The sequence below is a fragment of the Stegodyphus dumicola genome, chromosome 3, assembly GCF_044657685.1.
Source record: "Stegodyphus dumicola isolate Sdum_Otavi_A_Nest chromosome 3, ASM4465768v1".
Classification (NCBI taxonomy): domain Eukaryota; kingdom Metazoa; phylum Arthropoda; class Arachnida; order Araneae; family Eresidae; genus Stegodyphus; species Stegodyphus dumicola.
In genome coordinates, this window is record NC_140770.1 from 110,495,048 (window position 1) to 110,509,397 (window position 14,350).

The 14,350-nt window shown below is 32.0% G+C and overlaps 1 protein-coding gene across 11 annotated transcripts in view; it reads right to left on the reverse strand.

Moving 5' to 3' along the window:
• LOC118190257 (muscleblind-like protein 1) overlaps positions 1-14,350 on the reverse strand; it is a 307,429-nt gene that overhangs the window by 120,707 nt on the left and 172,372 nt on the right. The gene's annotated exons all lie outside the window — the stretch shown is intronic.

Sequence of the window (14,350 nt, forward strand, 5' to 3'; positions counted from 1 at the left end):
GGTAAATGACCGACTATGATTAGCTGTCGAAGATTTATTTAATCCTTTCTGAACAGAGGATCCATATTGTTTATGCGTTAGCCGATACATGCCCCCCCCCCCAAAAAAGTAATAAAATATGCTACAGATTTTTCAAGGAATTCGTCAGGAGCAAAAGATTTTTGCTTCTGAAGAACAGAGGTCTTAACGTCTCATTGCCCTCAAAACCCATAGAGATGTATTCAAAATCTACGCCAAATTACGTTTTTTACCCATGACTTTAAATTCATATTTCTGTCTACTAACTATTATCAATCATTTTCCAGTCTTTCCAGTCTAGCACGGCAAATTTCTAGCAATTTCCCGTTGTTTTTCTGAACAATGGAATTAACATTTTGCTCACCGTACTAACTGATTGGAAGCAGAAGTACTGTGCAGATACAGAAGGTATATGCAGAACAGTGTATTGGCAATTATCAAAATTAATTCAGCCAAAGAAGGCGTTTAATGATGACACTACCATTGGCATTATCAAAAATGCACTTACGTCAATAGTTCCAATACAGAGAAAAGTAGGCAGAAAGCAATGAACATTAGAACACTTTTAAAAAGCTCGTTAAAACTGCTGGCAATAATGCATTTTCAAAAGACACTCTACATCAGAGATAAAGATAATGAGTACACACTCAGAAGAACTTTTAAAAATTAGAATTAAGTACACTCTTCACGTTTTAAAGATATTAAGATAACTTTCTAGTAGGCATTCAAAAATAATGTATCCTGAGTGCATTAAAACATGCATTGGAAAAGGTCGTTACTATAAAAACAACAAGCTAAAAATACACAACAAGTGAACTAAAAAAAAATACTTGAGAAAATTTAAGAGCTATTAAAAGTCGCACTACAATCCTTCAATTAAAATAGTGTTTAATAGTCTGAAAAAGGTCACTACTACTGCTTTACCTCTTAAGAAGTTAACTATTAAAATAAAAATAATACAACGCGATGCTATCAAGTGATTAAGATAATCTGGCATAAAAGCGATATACCTGTGGAAGACTTTTTAAAGAAAATTGGCTTGTAATCAAGTCACACATAAGAAAAATCACAAATATATATATTATGTATATGAAAAAATATGGACTGTTGAAGACAGATGTCGATGGCACAGTTATTTACGATGAGAACTGAGGCAGGTGCTACTTTGGTAGACGGTTGCACGGATTTTGGCGAGTTTTTGGCAATTTTTCTTTTGGCGAGTAACACGACTTATGGTAAACCCATTGCTGGACAAGTTCTTTATGGTAACCGATACTTTGTTGACATTTTATTTAAAAAATAATGCGTGTTATTATGCATAAATTCCGTGTTTTAAATATTATTTATGGCTTCTAAATATTAAAAATCAATTTAATTTTGCATTTTTATTTGAAATAAAAATTTTATTCTTTATCATATTTTATGAAATTTTATGCTGTGGATGATGTAATCAGTGACGTCACCTTACTTTAAAAGTAATTGGTTTTAATATCTATAAATTTAATGTTTTAAACATTATTTATGGCTGTTAAATATTAAAATACAATTTAATTTTGGATTTCTTTTTCAAAATGATTTTATTATGTATGATTATTTAAATAATTTTAATTCTAGGCGTGATGTAATCAGCTCTCTGATTGGTTATAGAATATTTGTGCATTAATGAGCTGTAATCAGCTAGCTCCCTGATAGGTTGCTGAAAATTTGTGCATTACCGCGCCATTTTAAAATTTAATTCATATCTTCGAATTCCTTCAAAAATGTCTCCTTCAAAGATGAATGTTGTTTTTGATAAGTACCAAGAATTTTTGGTTTCGGAATTAAAAAATTGTCCTTTGAGACCTTATTTTCGCCAGCCTGGCTTTCCTAATCAAAGATTTATTTAAAATTCTTACAAGGGTCAGAGGAAATTTATTTGAAATTTTTGAAGGAAACGTCGCTAATTGTTTCTTCAATGAAGTGAGAAAATGTAGATCACAGATGAAGACCGTTAGAAGAGCCGATTCTGAGACGGCCGTATATGATATTGTGGTCATGTTGGAAGAAATAAGCGCTGTAACGGTAAGAAGTTATTAGACATTCCTCCTACCAACAATAAACTAATTGCTGTCATTTTAGCTCTAGTGTACGAAGCGTTCTTATTTACTTATTTTAATGTATTTAATTTAAGTAATATTTTAATTCTTTTAAACGTTGGTATGATGGTTTTTAATTCGATATTCAATTTACGTAATATTTTAATCCAATTAAACGTTGGCGCAATGTTTTTATAGTGGTATTTTTATTCTATTTCTATGCTATATGAAAGTAATAATTTAACCTTTCTTTAGTATTTTATACTCGTAGTAAATGTATCTATATAACGTATTTTAAAGTATTTAAATTTAATAATATTCTAATTCTTTTAAATGTTGGATGATGTTTTTTATTTCGATATTCAATTTCAGTAATATTTTAATCTAATTAAACGTTGGCACAATGTTTTTATTCTTTTCTTTGCTATATGAAAGTAATAATAACCTTACTTTAGTATTTTATACTCATAGTAAATGTATTTATTTATACTTGCCTGCCATCTTAAAAAACGACATTTTCAACAAAAAAATTAATCCATTATTTCTAACGATATTTATTTTTTTTTAAGTGTCGAATACTTTACTATGCGTAAAAACAGCGTTTTTCAAGATGGCTGACGTTTGTAGAAATCGCGCCAACGTAAATCGCCAAAAATCCGTGCAACCGTCTACCAAAGTAGCACCCTGAGGCATAACGTAGTAGTTGCAGTCATGATCTATTTAAATATTTCTTTATTCTCGTTGACAAATATGTTTTAAAGAAAGATAGGTAAATGGCATAGTAAGAGCGCATGTTGAAGATGTACATCAGTATCGCGGATAATTGAATTCTGAAATATATTTGAAGCAGTAGTGGCTAACAAATTGGCAACAGCAGCTTTTAGTTAAGCTTGAAAAGTTATTATTTAAATTAACCAGTTATTTCATAATAACGGTCTTTATTATAACTTCTCCTTTTGGGCGTCATCACCAGAATGTCAATAAGGTATCTAGTATTTAAACCGAGGTTTTGGGATTTTAAGACAGAGTGTGTTTCTTTCCTCGTGTGCGCGTTATGTGTTAAGTTTCCTGCCAGCTGTGATGGTTGTAATTATTCGGCGTCGCGTTATATTGCTGCCGATACTTTAATTTTTGACGCTCCAGTAGAATTACTGAGCCAGCTTCGAGTAATATTTGAATTGTGTAATCTTTGACTACTGTTCCACGTTTAACTTGAATTTTACTATTCCTTTAGTAGCACCACCATGAGCTGTGCTCATATTGTTAGCATAAGAGTACGTTTATGTGCTAAATTCTGTTTACTTCAGACATACTTATTACTTTAGCTACTTCAGACACAGCGACTTATATATATATATATATATATATATAATGTTGTATGATCTTAAACTCATTTAGTGCGAAAACAAGTTACTACTACTTGCGCAATTGCTGCAAAGTTAGTTACTACTTGTATGACAAAAAGAGAAAATAGCCAAATTATCCTAAAATGAAAGTTAAGGGACTAATACAAATTAAAGTTAGAATTTTGGTTTATATAAATAAATAAAATTTTGGCTTAAATGAAACTTTGTGTGCAGCCATTTCGTTTATCGGGAGCCGAAGGTGGGGCGACCATGCTTAGTAGTGTTACTAAATCGGCCAAAGATAGTTCGCCCCTGATAAATCCGTCACAGCTATATGGTGAGATAAATCGAGGTTAGATAACATGATTGCATACACCTTTCTGGTAACACCATAAACATATTTTTATGGACAATAAAAACATGGGTTACTTGTATTTGCACAGAACTTAACAAAAAGTCATTAAGGATCCCAACCTTTTTATTTAAAAATCATGCATAATTTTCCTGTGTTTAAATGAACATTTAGTTCGTTCACTACTTTGACAGAACTGTTTTAGATTTCTACTCAGTTCCTACACGTTAACCTAAATGGATCAGAAGTTACTTGATTTCAATGACTACAATCAAGATGTTAAAAAATACTACGGTTTATATCGTCAAATTCAGTAAAGTATTCACATTTCGAAACTTGAATATTCTGGAACAGTTTATAGTTTTAGATGAATAATTCAATCACAAATTGCAGAAAACAATGTTTAATTAGCCGTTAAATCTAAAGGGGGAAAACTAAACACACTTCGAGAAATCTCTCACTATCAGTAATAAATTAAACAAACCCTCGCGCCTCCTTCCCTCCTTGAAAGAAATTCCAACTCTCATCCCTTGAGGGAAACAGCAAATTTATTATTTTTATGAAGAATTTTTAAAAAGTTACCAGTTATAAAACACCTTCAATGAAATTATTACACATTGTCCAAATGTATTAATTTTTTCCATTTAAAACGGTAGGCGTACTTAATCTAAATCTAGTCTTACCGATTACTGCCTCAATTTAACCTTGAACAGAAATGCTCCAAACAGGTTGGCATGTTTATTTCTAAACTTAACTACCTGAGTTTCAACTCACAAATTACGTCAACGAGTTTCTATATTGGATATCATTTAAATTTAGAAGAAACAGTTTTAATTTCTTTCGGTTTTTGGTAAGTAACGTCATCGAGTAACTGAGACCATCTGGTCCATTTAGTTAATATTTAACTAGTGTTTATTTGTGGTTTAAAGAACATCAGCACTAATATAATTACAATGAGGAAAAGCAATTATTCCATTAATTTACATATTAAAAATCACAGCCAGTTACTGAAAACAACTCAAAAATATCAATATGTCCTATTATTATTAGAATCAGATATATCTCTACCAATAATGACTAATGAAGTTACCAATTCGGAAGGAATTTATTTATAGCAGAAAAAAAATATCCCCCTCCCTCAACTTTTCCGCTATCAGCCAGAGCTAAATATAACTTCAGAAACGTCACGAGTTTATTTTCATATCTCTTCGGATATATTATTTTTATGCTTAAGCACACAAAGTTATCAATTGAGCGAAGAGCAGCTGAGCTTTAAATTTCAGGCATTTCGACGGGCACGCTTTTGAGAAAAGGAAATAAGATTTATCGTTAACACATTCATGAAGAAATTCCTCACGGATTCCAGTTGACGCAAATTTAGAAAGCTTCGTTCTCTTTTCAGTTCCAAGTAAGATTACACTAACTGAGGTTTCCTCAATTCATTTCAGATCTTCAATTTATAGTTAGTAGTTTAATTCTAACACAGTTCTATCTAAACTGCTTAAAAACTTTTATCTCACAAAATTCCTTTTCTTCTGTTCATTCATCACAACTGTTTATCTATATTTATTTCTTCCATTTAAATGAATGAATTTCTACCAAAGCGGCACAGACTACTTTAATTTTGAAGAACGACAAATACGTCATGAAGTGATCCGAAGAAATCAAACCATAAAATATCAGGAAAGAAATAACCATAAAAGTGCTAGTCTGTTAGCTTGTACGCTGAAATAAATATAATAAAACAACTACAATGGGCTTTACCTAAATGTAATTAAATTTAGCTTCAGAATACAGAACAAGAGGCATATTTTTCTGAATAAAATTATTTAAGTGCAGTTCTTTGTGGTGTATTTTCATTATTTCAGATTAATTTAATCAACTTTCATGTTCAAATAAAATGCATTACTTTAGAAAGGAAAACTGATTACTTTCCATTTGATTACTATGTTTCAAGCTGCACTTTTATTATACCACCAGTATTAAATTGCTTTCGCAAAACATCTAAAATCTCATCCCTCACTTTTTGAAATAAATTCACTAACATTATCTTTGATGAAAATATGAAAAATTTAATAAATGCAAATTAAAATAATCTCATTAGTTTTAAAATACTTCTTTCAATTTTTAAACCAAACGGAGAGAATTAAATTTCAGCCTATAACGTAACTTTTTGAATTTCGGATTTGCATTCCTATCAAACAAGTTTACAAGTTCTATCAGGCACAATTTAGGAGGACTTTAAAAAAAACAATTATTATCATAAGCTTTAAATTCATATTAATAGCTACCAGAGTCGTAGCTAGAGTTTTCAGCGCTCAGGGACAACTGAAGATTTCGCGTCCTACTGCTTGCCAAGGATGGAAAACAATTCTAAAATGTCGTAACATCAGTTTGGCGCCCCTTGTATTCTACGCCCGGGGACGGATGGCCCCCCTTGCCCCCCTCTAGCTACGACCCTGATAGCTACTATACAAAATTAAAATGAGACTGCGTTTGCTCCTTGAAAATCAGATTAGACAGCGAAAAAATTTATCAGATCAAAATTTAAAAACAGAAAAACATATGCAGACAATATGTTAAATTATAAACAGAACTTTTTAAGTTTTTTACCAGACTTAATGTAGCATATAACAATTTTAAATTAATTTTCTTGATATACCAATGCGTTGTAATGTTTTCACGATGCCATTTCAAAAGTACAGTGAACCCTTTCGTTATGATCCAACTCCCAAATATTATAAGCTTGGGGTTTAGAACCTATACTTCGAAGCTTTGATACAAACAGCTAAATGTAAGCAATATATATTACATTTACTAAACAAAACTATATTTAGACTTTTTGTTAATAACACAAGTGTAAGTTGTACAATATTTTTGTTACTAACGTAAAATAACATTTGTTGAAAAATAATCTGAAGATTATCTACACAGGTAGATGTTACATTCAAAATTTAACGACTGGAAAACATGCAATTATTATTACTCGTTTTCTTTGCAAAAACTTTCAGGTGTAAATGTTGTAAGCGTATTTTCGAAAACCTCCTAAATTAAAATGATTAATTAACATAAAACAGAACTTCATTTATCTAAATTAAAGGACTGGTTATATGCCGGGTAGCACATCTTTCGGCAAATACACGGAAGTTGGTTTCGGCATTTAAAAGCTAGAAATAAAATAAATATAAACCCTATACGCAAAAAATGGTTTCTGTATATTCCAATATTCATATTATTTAAAATAATTTGCACATTATCCTTCCCTGCAAACTTAGCAAGCCGCTATATCGATCTACCATTTGATGAATGCTATGATGTTTAAAGTAATCTGTTCAATGTACAGCAGGGCTTCTTAAACGTTTTCCAGTTGCGACCACCTTTTATCACTAAGATTTTTTCGAGACCCCCAGGATCCCATAATACTTACAAAAATTTTGTGGGACCCCAAAAAACTGCTAAAAGTTTTGGCGACCCCCAGTTTAAGAAACCCTGGTGTAAAGCAACTTAAAATAACAGTATTTTGTCTTCTTACACATCGTGCTGCAACAAAATATTGTTCAAAATATATATTATCTAAATAATACATGTTGAAATAATTTTAATTCAATTATTTCATGGGATGTATACTAATTTTATATATGTTCACTGTGATCTTTATAATTACAATTTATTTCACTTAAGCTTTAACAGATTATTTTAAAACAATGCTATTTTGATTAACATAATCCATCAATGAACGCAAATACCAGAAAACTATCGCCTGGAAAAAGAATCATAATCTTCCTCTTTTTGAGCGTAGTATGTTGAGATCACTCATGGTCGAGATGATAATTTTAGGCTTCTGGGTAACTAATTCACCATTACTTTTTTTCCAGTGTTTCAAGCAAAACGGTTTCACCACATTTAATTACTATGTATCTAGACAATCCATTTCAACAGCTAAGCAGACCGTTCTTCAGAATTTCAAGCAGAAATTGGCTTAGTTTGAAAATGCAATTTGGAAGACAGCCACAGCTTCTTATTTCCTCCCAAGCGAGTTATTAGCTGGCTACATTCGCACTCGAAAGGAGTCTATTTATAGGGGACGCAATCTTTCCAGAAAGATGGAAAGACAACTGCGCTATTTTTAAACATGGGGGTGGCTTTATCCCGACTTTTAGCGGAGAAACAAGATGGACTGTTGACGTCTTGCTGATGAATGTAGCATCTCTGGTCTGTAAACATTTCCTTATTTGAGGCGATATACCTCAGGGCCAGATTGTTTAATGGGTTTGCTTAGACACGGCCACAAATCGCGCGCCGTGTTTACAGTTGCAACATATAGCCTGGAACTCACACAAGAAGGGTATGACCACATTTCTCTATTCGCTCGCATACGCAGTTCTATGACCTCATTGTAATGGTGCAGTTTTCTACGTCTTCAAGACATTCTAGCAACAAACGAATCAATCATGAAAATAACACATACTACGATCAAACCCATTCAGCTTCCGAGCTAATATGTGGTGGACGGTAATTCGTCATGAGCCGAATCTAGCGGTCGACCTCGCAAGGCTAAACCCAACGAATGCAAAAGCTAAACCCAACGAATGCAAAGAAGTACCGTGTTCTTTCCCGCGTATACCCTTTGGTGCAATAATTGACATATCCAGTTAAAGAGGATATGCAGTTTAATATTCATTGGGAGTACAGTTGATTTTTCCAAGTTACATATTTAAATCTTAAAAATAAGGATTTAAACATATTTAAAAAAAAAAAAAAAAAAAAAAAAAAAGCCCAATTTGCATTTTGGTTTTCTTTATCCAATGTTACATTTAGTCACAATATTGTTCTACTACAAAATTACACAAAATAAAATCTTAGTGCTCAGCCAATCTACAATCTATTGTTCTATGATTCAGAAAATTGTATTTTTTGAATTTAAATTACAAATCTCCACCTACAGCAATAAAGTTTAGTGTAAATATGTAACAATTATTACTACATGCTAACACTCACTCCTATAAAACAAACGTCGTTGCCACACCTCTCTCTGTAAAAATTAAACTTGCTGCATTAACTAAACTAAACGATGCTATATTAAATCATGTAACGAAAGCGGGACGGATGAATTCAAGTCATCCGATATATCCCATAAAAATATATGATCTCTACAATTTGAATTTACAGTAAGTGTCGATTTAACAGATACGAAACTTTTAAAGAAAACAACAATAAAAATAAAGTATTTTCATATTTTATAAATTAATTTAACTTAAAGAAATGGCAATTCAGATCACTTTAAAGTACAACTGCAAAACTTATCCTGAAATAAGCCAAATAGGCAAATTCTCGAAAAACTTAATAATTCTTTTATCAGTACTAACTATCAAAACAAAAGAAATTGTTATTCATTTTAATCCTCATATTCGTTTTGTGTAATAAATAATCTAAGCGTTTACGCACCAGAATTTTGACAACAGTCAAAAGGCAAGCATCAATTAAATACTACTGGATGAGATATGCCTGCTGACACTGGATCCAACAGCATGTAAAGGTTTTAAAATTTATAAAATATATTTATGGAGTTTCATGTATAGAGCTTTCTCCTTCAGACAGACTGGTATTGAATGTATATATTTCAGCATGGAAACGTCTCTTACATTCCGCAAGACCTCAGACAAATAAACTTAGGCAATGCATTTCCCTCGTAAGACGAATTACTTCCCATGAATAGCAATAACCCTCTTAGTCAGCAAGGCGATATAAAGGGCAGATAATCATACGATATTCGATTGACATCTCCAGCTGAAAAACTCAGCCTCTCATCTCATTTAATGAACCTATACGAGTTAGAAAAGCAGATATATAAGGGGCAGGAGGTACCACTTTTGGCTTCTACATCGGAAAAGATGTTAAGAGCACAGGATTAGAAATTTGCGCTTACGTAAATATATTTTCATTCTTGGAAAGAAGATAAACAATACACCGAACCAATTCGGCGAAAAACACGGATATCAGGAAACCACGATCGTGAAAGAAGAGATCTCCAAATTTAGCAACAGCAGACTGTTTTCTCTGGAGTTATATAAAAGGAGAAGAGGATGCAAATAAGCCACGAATCATACAACAGCTTAAAGCCAATATTCGAAGAGCAGTTCTAGAGAAAGGTCATGACAACATTTCCCAAATATTACTTTCAAAACATAACTAAAATCTGTGTCCATAAATTGTACTCAGTATTATGAAGGGCAAAAAATAAATAATGATGAAAAAAGAAATGTTAACCGTTATTTAAATTATAACGTACCAAATATCTGATTATTAATATTTCCAGCAAGTAACGAAACCAGACCTAACACACCCAATAATAATTTTCAAATGACTATTAATAAAATTATATTTAAGCTATAATAACCATAACTTCAAAAAATTAAATGGCTTATTTGACCAACTTTTCGATAAATTTTTCTTTTAAGCATAAGAAAGTTATATTACACATAAAGTACATTTTCTCAGTGGCGTAACTACATTGCAGTATCAATTTCTTCTTTTCCTACATGCTATTCTGCGTCATTTACTTTCTGCCTCAAGACACTTGGCTAAGACATAATCCTCGTCTACTTATTCCTAGATGGTCTGAGATAACAGAAGAATGATTTCCCCATTTCCAAGTCTAGTTTATTAAGCGTGGATGGGAAATACATCTTAGCGAAGCTTGCGGATAATAAAATCACACACGAAAAACAGTTCAACATACCTAAGCAGTTTAAATATTACAATTCGGTAGAATTCAGGAAAAATTAAATTAATTACTTGAGCACAGCCATGAAGTCTGTTTTAGTCTAACGTACGTTTCCCTTCTCTCTAGACACAAATTAAAGAAACTGCAATCTGAAAACTTCATATTTATTTTAACACCTTGAAAAATGTACCATTAAAGTTGTGAAGGTCTGTCTATTAGCTCAAAAGTTAGATCTTGAGATGTTCAAGATACAGAATAAAAAATCGTTTGTTTACAATCGAATTTTAATATAGCAGTGCCACATGGAAAGGTGATGCATTCGATAGGATATTATTTCATCATAAATTAATGCAACATGGAGGCGTTTCCCCTTATTTAACGAAGAAAAGACTTATTTATTAAAAACATAGCTACGCATTATTTCATTCGATCGCTTACAAGAGGCTTGCAGAAAATTTTTCCTTCAAGCAGCAATATTTTTTATTTTGCCAGGACATCAAATATGTATGTAATAACACTTTTTAAAGGCACTTAGTAAAATGTAAAATTTGGACTGTGACGAAAATAACTGAATAAAACCAGACGATGAATACAAATGAAAAGAAAGTATGATACTTCAAGATATGCGATTCATTCAAGAAACGTAAAACAGAACTAAAGAGGAAATAATTTCATAATATCAAAATCAGAATTTTTTATAAGCTCCACAAAAGCTTAGCTACCTAACATTTGAAACAAAAAGTATAATAAATTTATAAAAAAAAAGGTAAAAATGAAATATAATTTTCATTTTAAATTATCGCACTTCAAAAATTACTACAACTGAGATCTTCCTAAAAATCAAACTTGAAGGCAATTTGCGCATAGGAAAGGTTTCATTTACAAATCGAAAACATTCAGTCATGGTGGGAAATGTAAACATTCTCATTCGTCTGAGCAGCATTCTTTTCAATCTTATGAAAGAATTAACTAATTCAAAATTTTAAAACGATATAGAATTCAGTGACAAAATGGACTTTTATAAGGTTCTACATATGAAATGATTCAAACAAATCCCATATTAGCATAAATGGATGTTTATAACAGCATTACCGATTTTCTTTCTAGAATATTTCCGGCTGATATCCTAGTACATAGCTCCTAGGATGTCAGTTGCGAATATCCTAGAAGCAAAATCAGTAATTAAGACAAATAAATGCAAAAAGAGCAAAATTAAAGAGACTATAATTTATAAATAGTACGTACTTTTCACCTAATTAAAAGCATCATGAATAAATCATTTAATGATGCAGTTCTTAGAAACTCACATTAAAAATACTAATTAAATATAGCCTGTAATATAATCACTAAGATGTAATAAACGTAACTTTTAGTATTTGAAGGCTATAAATTGTTGCTCCAGAGCAATATTGTATTAAAAGCTATGTTAAATATAATCAATACTTTTATTTTGTTAGCTGGGGTATGAGTGAATAAGGAAGCTAATTATAATCATTAAATTCTAGATAAAAGTATTACGTCAGAACTTATGCCCAAGAATAAAGCAAGTAATTATGATACATCAAATATAATGAGAAACCCACACACTGTTGGAAAGACAAGCTAAAAAAAGTACAAAGGGAAATTGCAGACAGTCAGATACAGAAATATCCGAATAGAAATAGCAGATTTAATTTCTTCATACATCATCAAGTCAGCTATGAAATACAAGAGAAATCTAAACGAAAATAAAACTCACCCTCTCAGGACAGGCTGTGGGTGAGGAAAGATTATTAACATACAACTCTAGTACTATTATATACATTATAGGTGGTTTCACTAAAATCTAGACATGGTATAAAGACATAAGAGTTATATTGAAAACTCATGTGTATTGTGGTGTATTAAATTCCAAACGGAAGAATATATGATGAGGTACGAACAGCTGAGAATGCTGATTAATGTATTAATGCTTCAATGCAAATTTATCAGCACATAAGACACAGGAATTTATTTATTTATTCAGACTGTACATTTTAAACGCCCAACATCCTTACTGATAGGTTCATATTACGATCGAAATAGCTTGACAAAGCGTGCAAGGCATTAAAAAAATCAGGTAAATCTCAGTAAGGTAAATCCCAGTAAGTCTTCCTTTTTCCTCAGGGAAGTCTGAAATTATCAACTACGCAGTTAGTTCCGGTTTTATTTTCCAAACATATGATTTTTTTGAATACCTAAAAGAAGGAGAGAGAACCAAAGAGATGCTTGAAAACTGGACCCTTCTGAATCACACATCTTCACATAAATCGAAGTCCTATTCCAGAACATTTCTCACCCTCCCAAACCCATCCCATCCCTACTTTCAAAGCAACGTCAGCAAGAATAATTTTCCACTTCGTTCCTGCGATGGGGGGTGAAAGGGCGACAGAGGGGAATTCCGTTTCCGCCCTGATGGGTTTCACCCTTTCCAATTACGGGTTTCTGGGATGAAAGATGTGGGTGGAAGGTGGGCAAACAATGATGAGGTGAGAATGCGCGGGTCAATAGAAATAGCTTCCCTAACGTTATTTGATTGAGATGAAATCTCCGCTCTCTCTCTCTCTGGCCCATCAGCACCCTCTTAGCATGATAATAAAGGTTATGTCAGTTGTCAATGGATAAGTCATTACTTTCTCAACTTCCGGCTAAATGCTGCAAGTAATATGTATATAAGCAATATTAATTTGGTTCTATAGTAAAGAAAAGAACACCTTGATTATTTAAGCAAAGGCCACCTGATTTTCTTGAAACCAAAGCGGAACAAAATAAGTTCGGCGTTTTCGGAGCGAGGGGCAGGGGCTTGAAGCATAATTTTATAAGTTCAGACAATTTATAAATCTTAATTTGTTCCCCCGCCAATTTCACATGCTAGAGAGAAACCATCTAAACGGGTTTCATAGTTCCAAACGATTTCGATTTCCTTTGAAGGTATTCTTCTGACTTCTCTACCTTAAAGAATATGATTATCGGCGAGATTCAATACGAACTGTTTGTTCCATGTTTCCAAAACCACTGTCCATTTTTAGTGTTGGTCGTCTTTGAATTCTAGCTTGTAAAAGCGTTAAACGTTTTAAACTAGAAACTTTGGAAATCATAGACTTATTGATCTCCAATGAAAGGGTTCATTAAAAAATGAACCTAATTACCAGTATCACTTTTAGATGACTCAGATTGCATACTCTTAATATTTTGGGAGGAACTAATTCGTTCCGTTCCATGCCGTATTTATCAGTGTTAACTCTCGAAATTCTCCTTTCTCCTTTATTCTTATTTTTATTTTGAATAACTCCAATTGTTTTTAGGAAATGCGTTGCTGTTCATATATTTTTTGCGAAGTTTTATTAAGAAAATGAAAGCCATGATTCAGAACTGTGAAATCTGTACTAGATTTCACATATATCTAAAATATAGGTGCATTTTTAAAAGCAGCATTCTTAAATTTGTTTTCATTATATGCAGATTTTAAATTTTGCTTTAATTCTTAACTCTTAATATTAAGGAAATGTTTTTCTTCTTTTATGTTCTTGTTATTATTCTTATGTGAAGGATTCATCGAGAATCTTTTTTTAGCATTCGGATTCTAGAAAATGTAAAAGTAACATATAATAAAAATCAATAATCAGTATTATCACGCCACCACTTAACGTACTGCCACGTTCTACATTCAATACGTTATCTGGCTAGCTTCAAGTGAAAGAACCATTTTTTTTTTACAGCAAAGAATGCTAAGAAATAACATCCTGTTCCGCCGAAATTTTCCAGACGGCCCAGTAACGTACACTCATAAATTTAAGATAATGATCAAAGCAAACAA